Source organism: Neltuma alba, unplaced genomic scaffold (genome assembly GCF_004799145.2).
Source record: "Neltuma alba isolate B1F8T4 unplaced genomic scaffold, ASM479914v2 tig00011409_pilon, whole genome shotgun sequence".
Classification (NCBI taxonomy): Eukaryota; Viridiplantae; Streptophyta; class Magnoliopsida; order Fabales; family Fabaceae; genus Neltuma; species Neltuma alba.
In genome coordinates this window covers 430,909-443,875 of record NW_021636095.1, presented here as the reverse complement: position 1 = coordinate 443,875, position 12,967 = coordinate 430,909, and the positions used below count along the sequence as shown (strand labels likewise).

Genomic DNA, 12,967 nt, shown 5'->3' with positions numbered 1-12,967 from the left:
TTGACTTTTGCCGCAAATAATTGTGTAGTTGGATGCCAAAAAAGAAAGGGGGAACCAATTGTAACAAAATTTTTTCCATCAAACTTTTGTTTCTTTTTTTTTTTTCCGGGAATTAAAGTAACATTCATGCAAAACTATTCAGAGTATTTGTGCGAATAATGATTTGCTCCATCTTTTGAGAGAAAAAGTTTTGCGTGGGCATTGAAATTTGGAAGAATTTCGCTACACCCTTCTATTTGTCTCCAAAAATCAAAATGAAATTGATTTTTGTGGGTAAAAAATAATTGATATTCTTGCATTTTTTTAATTAAAAAAAATCCAACTATCGATGAGTGTTGAAGCTCCAACCACCAGCGGACCCCAAGCACCAATGCCAGCAACCAAAGCTGCAGCCTCCGAGAGCTGGCGATGACCTTTTTTTTTTTCCAAAAAAAAAAAAAGGAGTACCAGTATCTTTTCACTCCATAAAATTTAATTTCATTTTGGTCCTTAGCATGCAGTGAGATTTTGCCAAAATTTATGAATGTTTGGAATTATTTTGGGAACTTGCGTTTTGTTTAACATCAATGCTAAGCTTAGGCATGTGATGCATTGGTATTTGAATTTAGACATTTCGTACAACCCCACGGAGCATTTTTACATAAACAATATGTAATTATATAAGGAGGGTCCCGTGCTCAGTACCAAAGCCCTTATTTTTACTGATGGTGAATACTTTGGGTTTAAAAAAAAAGGAGGAATAAGCGGCCTAAAAGTAATTTTACTATGATCGGCCCAATTATAATTAAAATATATAAAAATATTTAGACATAATTCTAAGGAATAATATTGAAATAAACCAACATTCATTCACAAGTAAATAAAGCATTCGCATTTAAACTACACATAACCTAATAAAACAGAGTTATTAAAGTATAAATATGGTTAATTGCTATTATTATTATAAATTTAAAATGGCCAAAGTATACTTTTAGTTCTTTAACTTTATACAAGGTTTTATTTTGGTCTCTTAACTTTAAAAAATAAACTTTTAATCCTCTAACTTTAAAATAGTTAACAAAAAAAGATAATACTAAACTTTTGAATATTGATAAAACATTACTAAATGCTAATATATTAAGTTTAATTTTCAAAACAACTATGATTGTTATAAAAAAAATTATCATTTAAGACTAATAATTTTAGCATTAACAGAATAAAAGTATGCTTTTTAAAATTAAAGGACTAAACTAAAACTTTACATAAAGTTAAATGACCAAATATATATTTTAGGCATTTAAAATAATCTTGTTTCGGACTTAACAAGAAAAGGAAAAAAAAATTTTAACGTAATCAAATCCGTCCAAAACTTTGGACTAGAAGGCCAATGTGCTACTATTCCCAATAAGCTAGTATGCTTGGCTAACTTAAATTTTAGTACAACGATACTTTTTTTTTTGGAAAAATTAATCTTTTGGTCCCTATAATTTTCAGTCATTTGCAACTCAGTCCCTATACTTTGACTCGGTGTAGCTCAGTCCCTCTAGTTTTGACTCGGTTGTAACTCAGTCCTTGAAGTTTAACTCACTGCAACTCGGTCCCTATAGTTTTGTCTATTTTATAATTTAGTCCTTGTGTTTTTGAAAAATAAAATTACATATCTAATAAAAGGAGGGACTAAATTATAAAATAGTTAAAAATATAAGGATCGAGTTGCAGCAAGTCAAACTTCAAGAATCGAATTACAACGAGTCAAAACTAGAGGGACTGAGTTGCACTGAGTCAAAATATAGGGACTGAGTTACAAATAAGTGAAAACTATAGGGACCAAAAGATTAATTTTTCCATATTTAAAAATCTTTTTTGTTTTTTACAAAAATTTTAGGTAGGAGTTTGGGCTCAACGTAACCCAAGTCAAGGATAAGGTGCTTAAACGGCTCTTCTTAGGCGACATTAATATTAGGCAGAGTGAACCCACAATATATTGTCAGGTGTTAAGTTAGACACTTTCATTCTAAGATGTCTTTCCAAGCGGCGTGATGAGAAATCAAACTCCCCCCTTTGAGTGAGAGGGTGTTGTTCTTATCCCTTTCCAGGATTAGCATGGCCCCTGCACAAGATTGACACGAACAAATCGAGAAATGTTTGTGAAAGTTTAATAACAGTTTCAGCTGAATTTGAGCCCAAATGCACTTGTTGGGAAAGACACTACACATATTTATTAGTATTGTATTTCTCTGACGGCACCATCGTTCAAGTTTTGGTTAGTGGTAATTTCATTAGTTTGGTAAATTTTCATTTTTGGTTTCATTAAGATTTCTTGCCAAAATTTTTGGGTTCTCCCTTATGTTAGTGAATTAAATTAACCAAATGAAGGAACAGTTTTAGTTTATTTTTCTATGGTAGTAAAACTCATAACTTGCAAGGCTTTTTGCAAATTACATGAAAAAATGACCAAGTTGAAGGGGAAAAAGAGAGAAAACTTAAGCTTTAGTGTTTTAATATTTTTTTATTCTTAGTACATATCTCTTGTAAGAAGTTTAGATAGCTTAATTCTTGCATGAAAAATTGGTTTTCAAAGTCTTAAAATAGATTTTTTTTTTTTTACAATTTCCGTTTACAAAATTTCATAGCAATCTAAAATGTTATTTCCCATATACTTAAAACTGAATCTCCATGTCTAATGTGTTAGCTATACTTTATAAAAACTTGTTTTTCACTTCAGGTGTGTTTGGATGAAACCAAACCGTGGTTTGAAAAAGTGATTCTGGAGAAAAGATTCTGGGAAGAATAGATTTTGAAAAGAATAAATGTTATGAAAAAGTGATTTTGAGAAGTGAGAGTGTTTGGATAGTTGTTATCAAAGCACTTTTTATATATATAAATTACTAAAAAAAAGACATAAGTTAATATGATAATTACAAAAAAAATAGATTTTATGATATATTTTAATTTGAAAGAATAAAATTGTTAATAATATATTTTTATTAACATAATTAATAATACATAAGATAATATAATTAATAAATAATTAATATGTATATATATTTATAAAATATAAGATTAAATATGTTTATAAAAAAATATGTTTATAAAAAAAATAACAAGATACATATCCTATAGGGTCTCACACTCTCCCTTTTTTCTCCAAAAGCAAAAATTTTTTGTTTTTTCCAAAACCATGGTTTTAACCCAAAATCACGGTTTGTGCAAATTGAGTGGATATTTGGGTGACTTATCACTCAAACTATAGTTTGAGGTGTCATCCAAACGGTACCTTAACTTGTTATCCATGTCTTTTACTTTAAAAACCCCATTAACACGCTAGCTAGAATTCCCTAGCACGTCTGCCTGGCTTAACTGTCATAAAGCAATCTTGAAGACCAATCTGCGTGCTCACTTACATCATCACTTCCATTAATTTGACTCAAATTTGGACCTTCAGAGTGAAAGGAAAAGAGGAAAACAGCCGCCCGGTGGGTCCCACCACATCCTAGGCAGCAGGTAGGGAGGCCTCTAAAGCTAAAAGATAAGCTTTCCGACAAGTGACATGTGTTTGTCAGACTTGCAAAACTCAGTTTTAGAGTCCAATTTAGTTCAGAAGGTGTTTAGATGAAATCAAATCATAGTTTAGAGAATAGATTTTTGAGAGAATAAGTTTGGTAAAAAAATGATTCTAATAAAATAAGAGTGTTTAGATAGTTGTTATTAAAAATATTTTTTATATGTACAAATTACTAAAAATAACATAAGTTAATATGATAATTATATAAAATATAGATTTTATAATATATTTTAATCTAAAAGACTAAAATTGTTAATAATGTATTTTTTACTAACATAATTAATAATATATAAGAAAATATAATTAATAAATAATTAATATGTGTATGTATATTTATAAAATATGAGATTAAAAATGTTTCCATAAAAAATGAACATTTTTTACCAACAGAAAAATATTATTTTATTTTAAAGATTATATATATAATACCATGATATTTTTTGACAAAATTAAATAAGCACAAATAAAACAATTTATTACTTATTATAATAATTAATAATAAACGCACAACACACACACATTATATGATTCTCTTGAGCTCTTCCTTGTGCTGCGTCTGAAACAATGAAGACAAGAGATGAATAACTGGGGAGAGGCACATCTGTCTGGGCCAAAAAAAAAAAGACACATATCCTATGAAGACTCTGACACTCTTCTTTTTTTCCTAAAAGCAGAAAATTTTTGCTTTTGTCAAAATCATGGTTTCTGGGTCAAAACTATGGTTTTGGTTTTTTTTGTGTTTGGGTTACACCCCAAACCATGGTTTGGGGAATAATCTACCCAAACACCCCCTCCAAAAACCAAAACCATGGTTTTGGGTCAAAACCATGGTTTTGACTCCAAAATCATGGTTTTGGAAAAAGCAAAATTTTTTTACTTTTGGAGAAAAAAGGGAAAGTGTGAGGGCCTATATGATATGTATCTTGTTATTTTTTTTATAAACATATTTTTTTATAAATATATTTAATCTTATATTTTATAAATATATATACACATTAATTATTTATTAATTATATTATCTTATGTATTATTAATTATGTTGGTAAAAAACATATTATTAACAATTTTATTCATTCAAATTAAAATATATCATAAAATCTATTTTTTCTGTAATTATCATATTAACTTATGTCTTTTTTTTAGTAATTTGTATATATAAAAAGTGCTTCTGATAACAACTATCCAAACACTCTCACTTCTCAAAATCACTTTTTTACAAAATCTATTCTTCACAGAATCTATTTTCTCCAGAATCTCTTTTCCAAACCACGGTTTGGTTTCATCCAAACACACCCCTAGTGTTTGGCTAATTTTTGCTCAAACCATAGTTTGGGCAGTTACCCAAACAGGACCTTAAAATGTTGTCAAACACCTTATATTTTTTATGAAACTATGATTTAGCTCCAAAACTATAGTTTGATCCACCTAAGCCATGGTTTTATGAAAAGCAAAAAAACTATTGCTTTTTGAAAATGTGGTCCTTTTTTTACATTGTAATATTATCTCTGATCTTTAATATAAGAACTAGTTAATTAATTTGAGTAAATTAACAAAATTAGTTAAGTTAGTTATTTATAATAATTAGTTGTTGTCTTCTGAAAAGACCTCTTCTTAATATATAATTATAAAACCATTTTTAAAATAATAACCATGGTAGAAAAAAAATTGAGTTAGAGCGTTAAAATACTACCATAGTTATAAAGAGTTTGGCTTATTCTGAAAACATCTCTAGAGGCTCAGGATACATAAAATACCAATGGGTTTAACAACACGTAGAACAAGAACTCATGACACAATAACTGCCCACAAGCCCAACATAATATTCATCCCACAAAGACTAGGGGCACAAGAAACACAGGGTGCTCAACCCAGCCCATAAGTCATACACATAAAAGTATCAAAACAGTAGAGTCTTATGGCCTTCAGCCATTTTAACAGCATTCCATCAAATACAGTCATCCAAAAAAAAGAAAGTATATGTCAACACAGTCATGAGTCCTAAGATGGAAATATACATGACATTATATGCCTATACCAAAAGAGGACTGCTAGGCTATGCTCGCCTATGCCTCTGGTTGCTTCCCTTCGCGCCGAGCCAAACTAAATGGCTCTCCTGAAAAGCATTGATGAATAGCGGGGTGAGACGTAAAGTCCCAGTAACTAAGTATTAATTTATGACATATATAAGTAGGATGACAAGTTAGTGAAGTAATGCTTAAATATAGTTTAAGTAATAAATGGTACTTTAATAAATACAATCACATAAATGGAGCATATCTCACCATCCACAACACAATTCATACAAAAGTACATATATGCAATAACACAATGAAATATACCCTCCCATTACCTTGCTTCTCCTTATGACTCCTTGACAAGGATTCGCGCTTTTTGTGCTGAGTAACCCGGCCAAAGGTCACCCAACTCACATCAAGCGACAGGCCTCCTCTTGTATCTACACCACCCAAGAATGGACTATAGTGCAAGAAATGTCTACCCAAGAGTTTGTTCTCAATTCCGGGTCAAGAAAAAGGAAGAACTACAAGGGTCTAACAAAAAGGCCAAACACTAGGATCAATAGTGTAGGCACGCCGCGTGGGCTTCAAGAATAATTATCCTCCATATAACAAAATTTCAACCTCCACATATGAACCCCATGCATAATCACAATATATATTAAAAATCTCATAGCTCTTTAAAGTAAAATGATATAATTTCAAACAAAGTCCAATATACTTTTATTTTATTTAATAACATAATATTAGTATATTAAATTCAACACCACAAGAAAACATAATTTTCAATAAAACACAACTGAGACATAATTAAATCAACATACTTCCCACTTCACTAAAATTTAGCATATAAGAAAATACATATTTTATTCACAAGCATACTTTCACAAATTAATTTGAGAAAATAAAAACATAATAAACACCTTACAATCCAAAGCATGTATATAAAATAAATTAACCCTGGTTACTTCTACTCCAAGCTTAACATCACAGCTTGAGAAATACGAGCACAAATTACAAATTCCGAAGTGCGGAATAATCTACAAATAATGTAAATACAATTTAATATACATACAAATAATTAACTTAAATTATACAAGATTTATTATTATTAATATATATATATACACGCACATTTACTACGCAAAAATTTTGACTTAAAAAAAAAAGAAAAAACTTTTCATCTACTCAATAACTCATTTAAATATCTATAAAAATATTGTTTTTATCTAATATTGTAGAAATCTCAATTTATAACTTAAGTTTCCAGTTTCAAAATTTTTCTAATAATATAGTCTTAACCTATTTTACATTTTAAACCGATTAAAATATCAATAATATATTAAGTAACTCAAATAAGTTATTTAACTTAAATTTAATCGGTGAAAACATTTTATATATCTTGAATAATACATTTTCCAATTAAAATCTTAGTTTAAATTCTCAAAACAATCAATAAACAAGTATAAACTGATTAAAATTTCAATAATATATCAAACAACCCAAATAAATTATTTAACTTAGTTTTAATCGGTATAAATACGATATATATCATAAATGACAGATTTTTCAACAAATAAATTTAATTTTAAATACCAAAAGTAATAAATGGACAAATCTAAAGTGATTAAAATTTCATAATAATATATTTTTAAATTTCTACAGTCAAATATTTTCAAAACTTAATACTTACTCTATACCCAAATCACAAAATTTTCTCTAAACATTGTTGTAATACTAATAATATAAAGCTATGAATATATAGAAAATATTCATAAAGAAAATTTAATAGAAAGAAGTGTTTTTATGTACCTAAATGATCCCTTAAAGCTTATATTGCTCTTCGAAATGCCAACACCTCTCAGCTTCTTTCTTGTTCTAAACCAATAGAAATATTAATAAAATATTATTATTTAATAATAATAAAATATTATATAATACATATATTTTTTGAAATAATAACCTTTTTTTTTCAAAGGATGCTACAGCTTCCCCAAAATACTATTTCTAATCATGTGTATTAGTTAGAAGTACCATTTGATGAAATATCTAACATGTGCAACTACTACAAGAACTACTTTGAAAAAAATAAATAAATGTGAGAAATAAAATTCATTGAGATTTTATATTTAGAACTAAATTGAATATCAAAATAGCTCTTATATTAAATATCGGAGGTAGTATGTTGTTAAAAAATCTAGTTATGAAAAAATATTATGAGATTTCATGTTTAAAATCTTTTAAGGCAAAATAATATTTCTCTATTGGCAAAAAAAAAAAATCATTTTTCTAAAAACATATTTAATCTTATATTTTATAAATATATATACACATATTAATTATTTATTAATCACATTTTTTACATATTATTTATTATGTTGGCAAAAAAAATTATTAACAAATTTATTACTTCAAATAAAAATATATTACATAATCTATCTTTTATGTAATTATCATATTAACTTATGTCTTTTTAGTAATTTGCACATATAAAAAGTGTTTTTGATAAAAATCATTTAAACTTTTTCACTTTATCAGAATTATTTTTTTACAAAACCTATTCTTCTAAGATCCATTCTTAAAAATAAATTTTTTTTAAAAAACTATTTTTCAAATCATAGTTTGGTTTTCAAAATAGCCTATAAGCCCATCAAACCTTCAAAATCAAAGGCAAAAAGAAAAACAGCCACCCAGTGGATCCTACCACATGCTAGGCTACAGCTGGAGAAGCTTCTAAAGCTAAAAGACAAGCTTTCCGACTGGTATAGCATAACAACGCTTCTATAAAAGCCCATCAAATCTTGAAAGACATCAAACCCAGAAATCAACAAATTTACAAACGTCGATCCAGGTGTTCATCGATCTCAAGCCTTTGTTTCGGAAGTTTCATGCAGAAAACAACACACGTAGCCGTTGTTCCCAGCCGTGGCTTTAGCCATCTGATTCCTATTCTCGAGTTTTCCAAGCGACCTGTTCATCTTCAGCCAGATTTCCTCACTAGAATCTCCTCCTTCTGTCTCCATAGCCTACCTTCAGAATCTTCCTTCAAACATCCAATCCATTTTTCTTTCTCCAATCAACAAACAAGACCTGCCCCAAGATGCTAACTTAGCAGTCTTTGCCATCTTTACTGTGCGAATTGAAGTCCTTGAACTCCAAATATCGTTTGGCTGCTGTATTTGCCATCTTTATCAAAGAATCATTAAAAAATGATGTGGCTTCTGGCCATCTAATCACAAGATCAAGAGTAAAATGGCTATTAGTCACTCATTTTATGTGTTTAACATCTTATTTTCCAAGACAACAATTAATTAATATCAGAAATGATAATCATATATACTGACATTATAGTTGAAAATAAACCTCATAATAAAATAAAAAGTATAAGGAAAGTAGAATTATGAAAATATAAGAAAGGTAAGAAACAGAAATAAAATTTTCATACCTCAATATAATAAATAAAATACTTGGTTGCCAATAAATCAATAAAATTAATATGCAAAACGATGATTTCCTCTAAATAAATTAAAAAAAATCTTACCACGGCATATGGATTAAACTATCTTCGAAATAAACAAGAAATCATAAACTTAGATGGTAGAGTCTTGTGCTGATAACGTGTCAAGAAACTAACCAACAAAGAAAGTATATTAGAGAAGAAATGTAAACAAGAAAATAAAAAATAATATTATATTCTTTCACCTACTTCACTTCACAATGACATACCCTATATATAGGCATAGCCTTATACATAAGTTACATTTATATTTAAATGCCATAGTGGACAATAAATCATATAAATATGAGTATGAGATGAGTTACAAGATTAAAGGCATAGTGAAGAAGTAATGGAATAGTGGACGAGTAATATAGTGAAAGTAGTGAGAGTGGATGCAGTTAAAGAGGAAGAGAAGATAGACATTCATACTTGATAATATTCATAACAATTTATAAATTTTTATGTCATTTTTCTTACTTTGTTGAGTAGTAAAGTCATTTGTAAAAGTTGTATAATCATACCATTCTAATAGTTCCCTCTAGATGAATAATACATTAAGAATTAGATCACCAAATAACTTGATTAATTTGTTTGCATGATAAAATATATTTATTAGGCGAACAAAGATTAATCCAAGATGGCAAAACAAAAACAAAACTAGTCCAAAAACTTTGATCCATGACTTGATTAATTAAGTGGGCAATATGCAGCTGTCCCTATTTAAATTTGAATTTGCATACACCTTGACATTTATGAACTATCTTGACCCAAATCATCAAAACTCTTAAATACAAAAAATAGAATGAAATATATCCATTCACAAAATGGATCAATGGCTAATTAAGAAATTATGTCATCTACTTAAAATTAAACCATGGTTTAAAAAAAAAAACTAAGGGAATTGTCAATAATTTCACTTTTGTGCCCAATATTTTTGCAAAGTTACACCTTGATCCAAAACTAGCCAAATATCCACATAATGCTCAAGAAATATCCATATATTAGGTCCCCATTTTTAGTGCTTGTGAATTTCAACTACAAGACAAAAATTTAACATGGATATGGTTTAGTAATTGATGCTTCATTTATTGATTGTTGAATAGAGTTACTTCCCCCTTCGCTTGACACTACTACAATGAAGACTTTTTACTTCTGTTTTGCGGGGGACATGAAAAGAAGGGACATAAAAAGTACCCCCTTTTTACTTCTGTTTTGAACAGAAGAGAAAAATTGTAGTATTTACGTCTGTTTCAAACAGAAGTAAAAAATCAATTCTTTACTTCTGTTTCTCCAAAAACATACGTGAATTCACGTCTATTTCTACTAAACCATATGTGAATTCACGTCTGTTTTACCAAAACAGAAGTAAATTTATGTCTGCTTTTGTGTAAAACAGAGGTTAAAAATATGATTTTTTACTTCTATTTCGCTAAACAGACGTGAATGTGCTCTGTTTTTTTTATAAAAAAATTTCAGTTCGTATATACTACTTCCCCTACAGCCACAATAGTCATAATAGCCACTTTCCAGCAAGATGAAATAGTATGAACCAGTCAATATTTTCAGCCAAGACATATCAACATCATAACTTCATTTATATTGACACATTAATTAACTAACTAGTCAAAAAAGAAGAACAAATTACAAAAGTCAATATTGATAACCTATTGTCTCTAAACATAAACTTGATCAATCCCTGGACCAGAATTCTTGAAGCAGCTGCTGTGCCAAAAGGTCTCGGATGAAGTCAATGTCATCAATAGTATATGAGCAATCATTATCAAAAATCTGCAAATTGACAAATGAACAAATTTAAACATAGGAAGAAAATAAAATAAGTAACAATTCAATTTAAAAATTCAACTATTACAAAACTAAAATTATATTTACTTACCTCATCAAATTTTGTAGTACATCCGCTCTCAATAATCTCAAACATATAACGGATAATGTAATATCCGCACTCTGTTGGCCCTTGTTGCTTAGCACACTGCAAATCACAAGGAAATGATAATCCAAATTCATATATAAAATAACTGCCATCAATGAAAGAACTTCAATTTAAAGTACTCACATTGGGATATACCCAAGTTGTTGAGCCATTTTTACCGGAACACTTCCCACCGGTTATATAATAAGTCTTTAAAGCCCTATAAGCAAATGAAAGCACAAGTTAAATAATTTATATTGAAAACAAAATTATTGATCTACATTAAGGTACTTACGTGTTGAAAACGCCCCTTATCTCACTGCTTGGATGACGACCCAAGGGATAAAACCAATAGATGACATTGTCAATGGGACAAGAAACACAAAAACTCCAATGACAACTGCATCATAGAGTAAGACTTATACATTACTGGATATCACAATAATTCTTAACAATTTAAGTATGTATAAATAAATATAATTAAGCTACTTGCCCTTCAATAATTGGTGCCAAATAACAAGGTAATTTAGTGTCTCCAATCGTATTGCCTACATATCTGATTCTCCTATCTAGTGGGTTGTACTTCTTCTGGATACTTGCAGGGCATAAATATCCATACAAATTTCTCTTCTCCATTGATGACATGCATTTGTTATGGAAGAAGCTATCATTGAATTGAAATAAGATAATTATTAGTATGTGCAAAGTAAGAGATTAGAAATTTAAGTTAGAAATGAAAAAATAAACTTACATGATCCTAATGAAACATCAAATAAACATAATAAGTATTATAAGTATTATGTTAAAAAAATGCACACAATATAGCATAACATTTTCTTACCATCACAGGTATTATCTCGTTATCAACAAGGTGTCTAGGCCAAAGAATGAAAGTTCCAATTGCCTGACCTAACTTCACAACTTCAGCAGTCGGGAATGGCACATCCGTACCTGTCTCTCCCTCTCGAACAGTCGTAACTGTAACGCTCACTTAGTCCTCTTGAATATGTTGGTGATGGATAGTGCTCCTTTGATTGTAGAGGAGAGCGTCAGCAACAACACGCATCCTTGGGACCTCTAAACGAAAACAACAAGGTTGTCCAAAGTCCGGCGTGGGACTACTAGAATCATGCTCTCCCAATGCCCCCGGTGGATTACAACTGTCTTTAGTGCTAGGTGTAATATCCTAAATTAATTTTTAGGATTTATGTAAAAATATATATAATAATAATTTTTAAAAAAAAAATTCAAAAAAAAAAGATATATATATTTTATTATTATAATAAAATAATAATATTTTATTATATATTATTTAAAGGAAAAAAAAATGAAAGCTCACGGCATTCCACCGAATTCGGTGGAAAGCTGAGCGTTGAAAAGGGAAACGTTGAAAAGGGAAGGAAGAAAATGGGGGAGAGGAATTAATGAGGGAAGAAAAAAATGAAAGGTAGTTGGGGAAATGAAGGATAAAAGAGGGAGAGGAAGGCTGAATGAGTGCGTGCTAGAGAGAAAGAAGGAAAGAGAGTTTTGTGTGTGTGCGCAAGAGCGAAAGGAGCATACCGGTAAAAGAAAGGGCAAGCTTTGCAGATATTTTAGGTACATAAAATTATCTCTTTTCATCAAACTTTCTTCATAAATATTTCATATATATTTTATGCTTCATAATAGTAGTATTACCATAGTGATTAGAGAAAATTTTGAGACTTATATATGATATAAGTATTGAGTTTTGATAAAAGATGACTATAGAAATTTAGAAGTAAATGAGTTGTTAATTTTAATCAGTGTAGATTTCTCTATTTGTTGGTTTTTAGTATTTAAATTAATTTTTCTAGTTGAAAAATCTGTTATATATGATTTATATTATATTTTTACCGATTAAATTCAAGTTAAGTAATTTATTTGGATTGTTTGATATATTATTGAGATTTTAATCGGTTTAGTTTTATTTATTGGGTGACTGGAGGTTTTAAAATAAT

The 12,967-nt window shown here is 29.1% G+C and overlaps 1 protein-coding gene across 5 annotated transcripts in view; it reads right to left on the bottom strand.

The window, feature by feature from the left end:
* Positions 1 to 12,967, bottom strand: part of LOC114713019 (hydroquinone glucosyltransferase-like) — a 40,256-nt gene that overhangs the window by 2,573 nt on the left and 24,716 nt on the right. Inside the window, exon 1 of one of the 5 annotated variants that reach the window (XM_028897604.1) lies at positions 8,590 to 8,607. The exons of 2 other annotated variants lie outside the window; for them this stretch is intronic. The gene's annotated coding sequence lies outside the window, so the exon portion shown is untranslated. Of the gene's footprint in view, positions 1 to 8,376; positions 8,430 to 8,589; positions 8,608 to 12,967 lie in introns of those variants that run through there. 2 more of the 5 variants (XM_028897602.1, XM_028897603.1) reach the window with 2 other exon arrangements.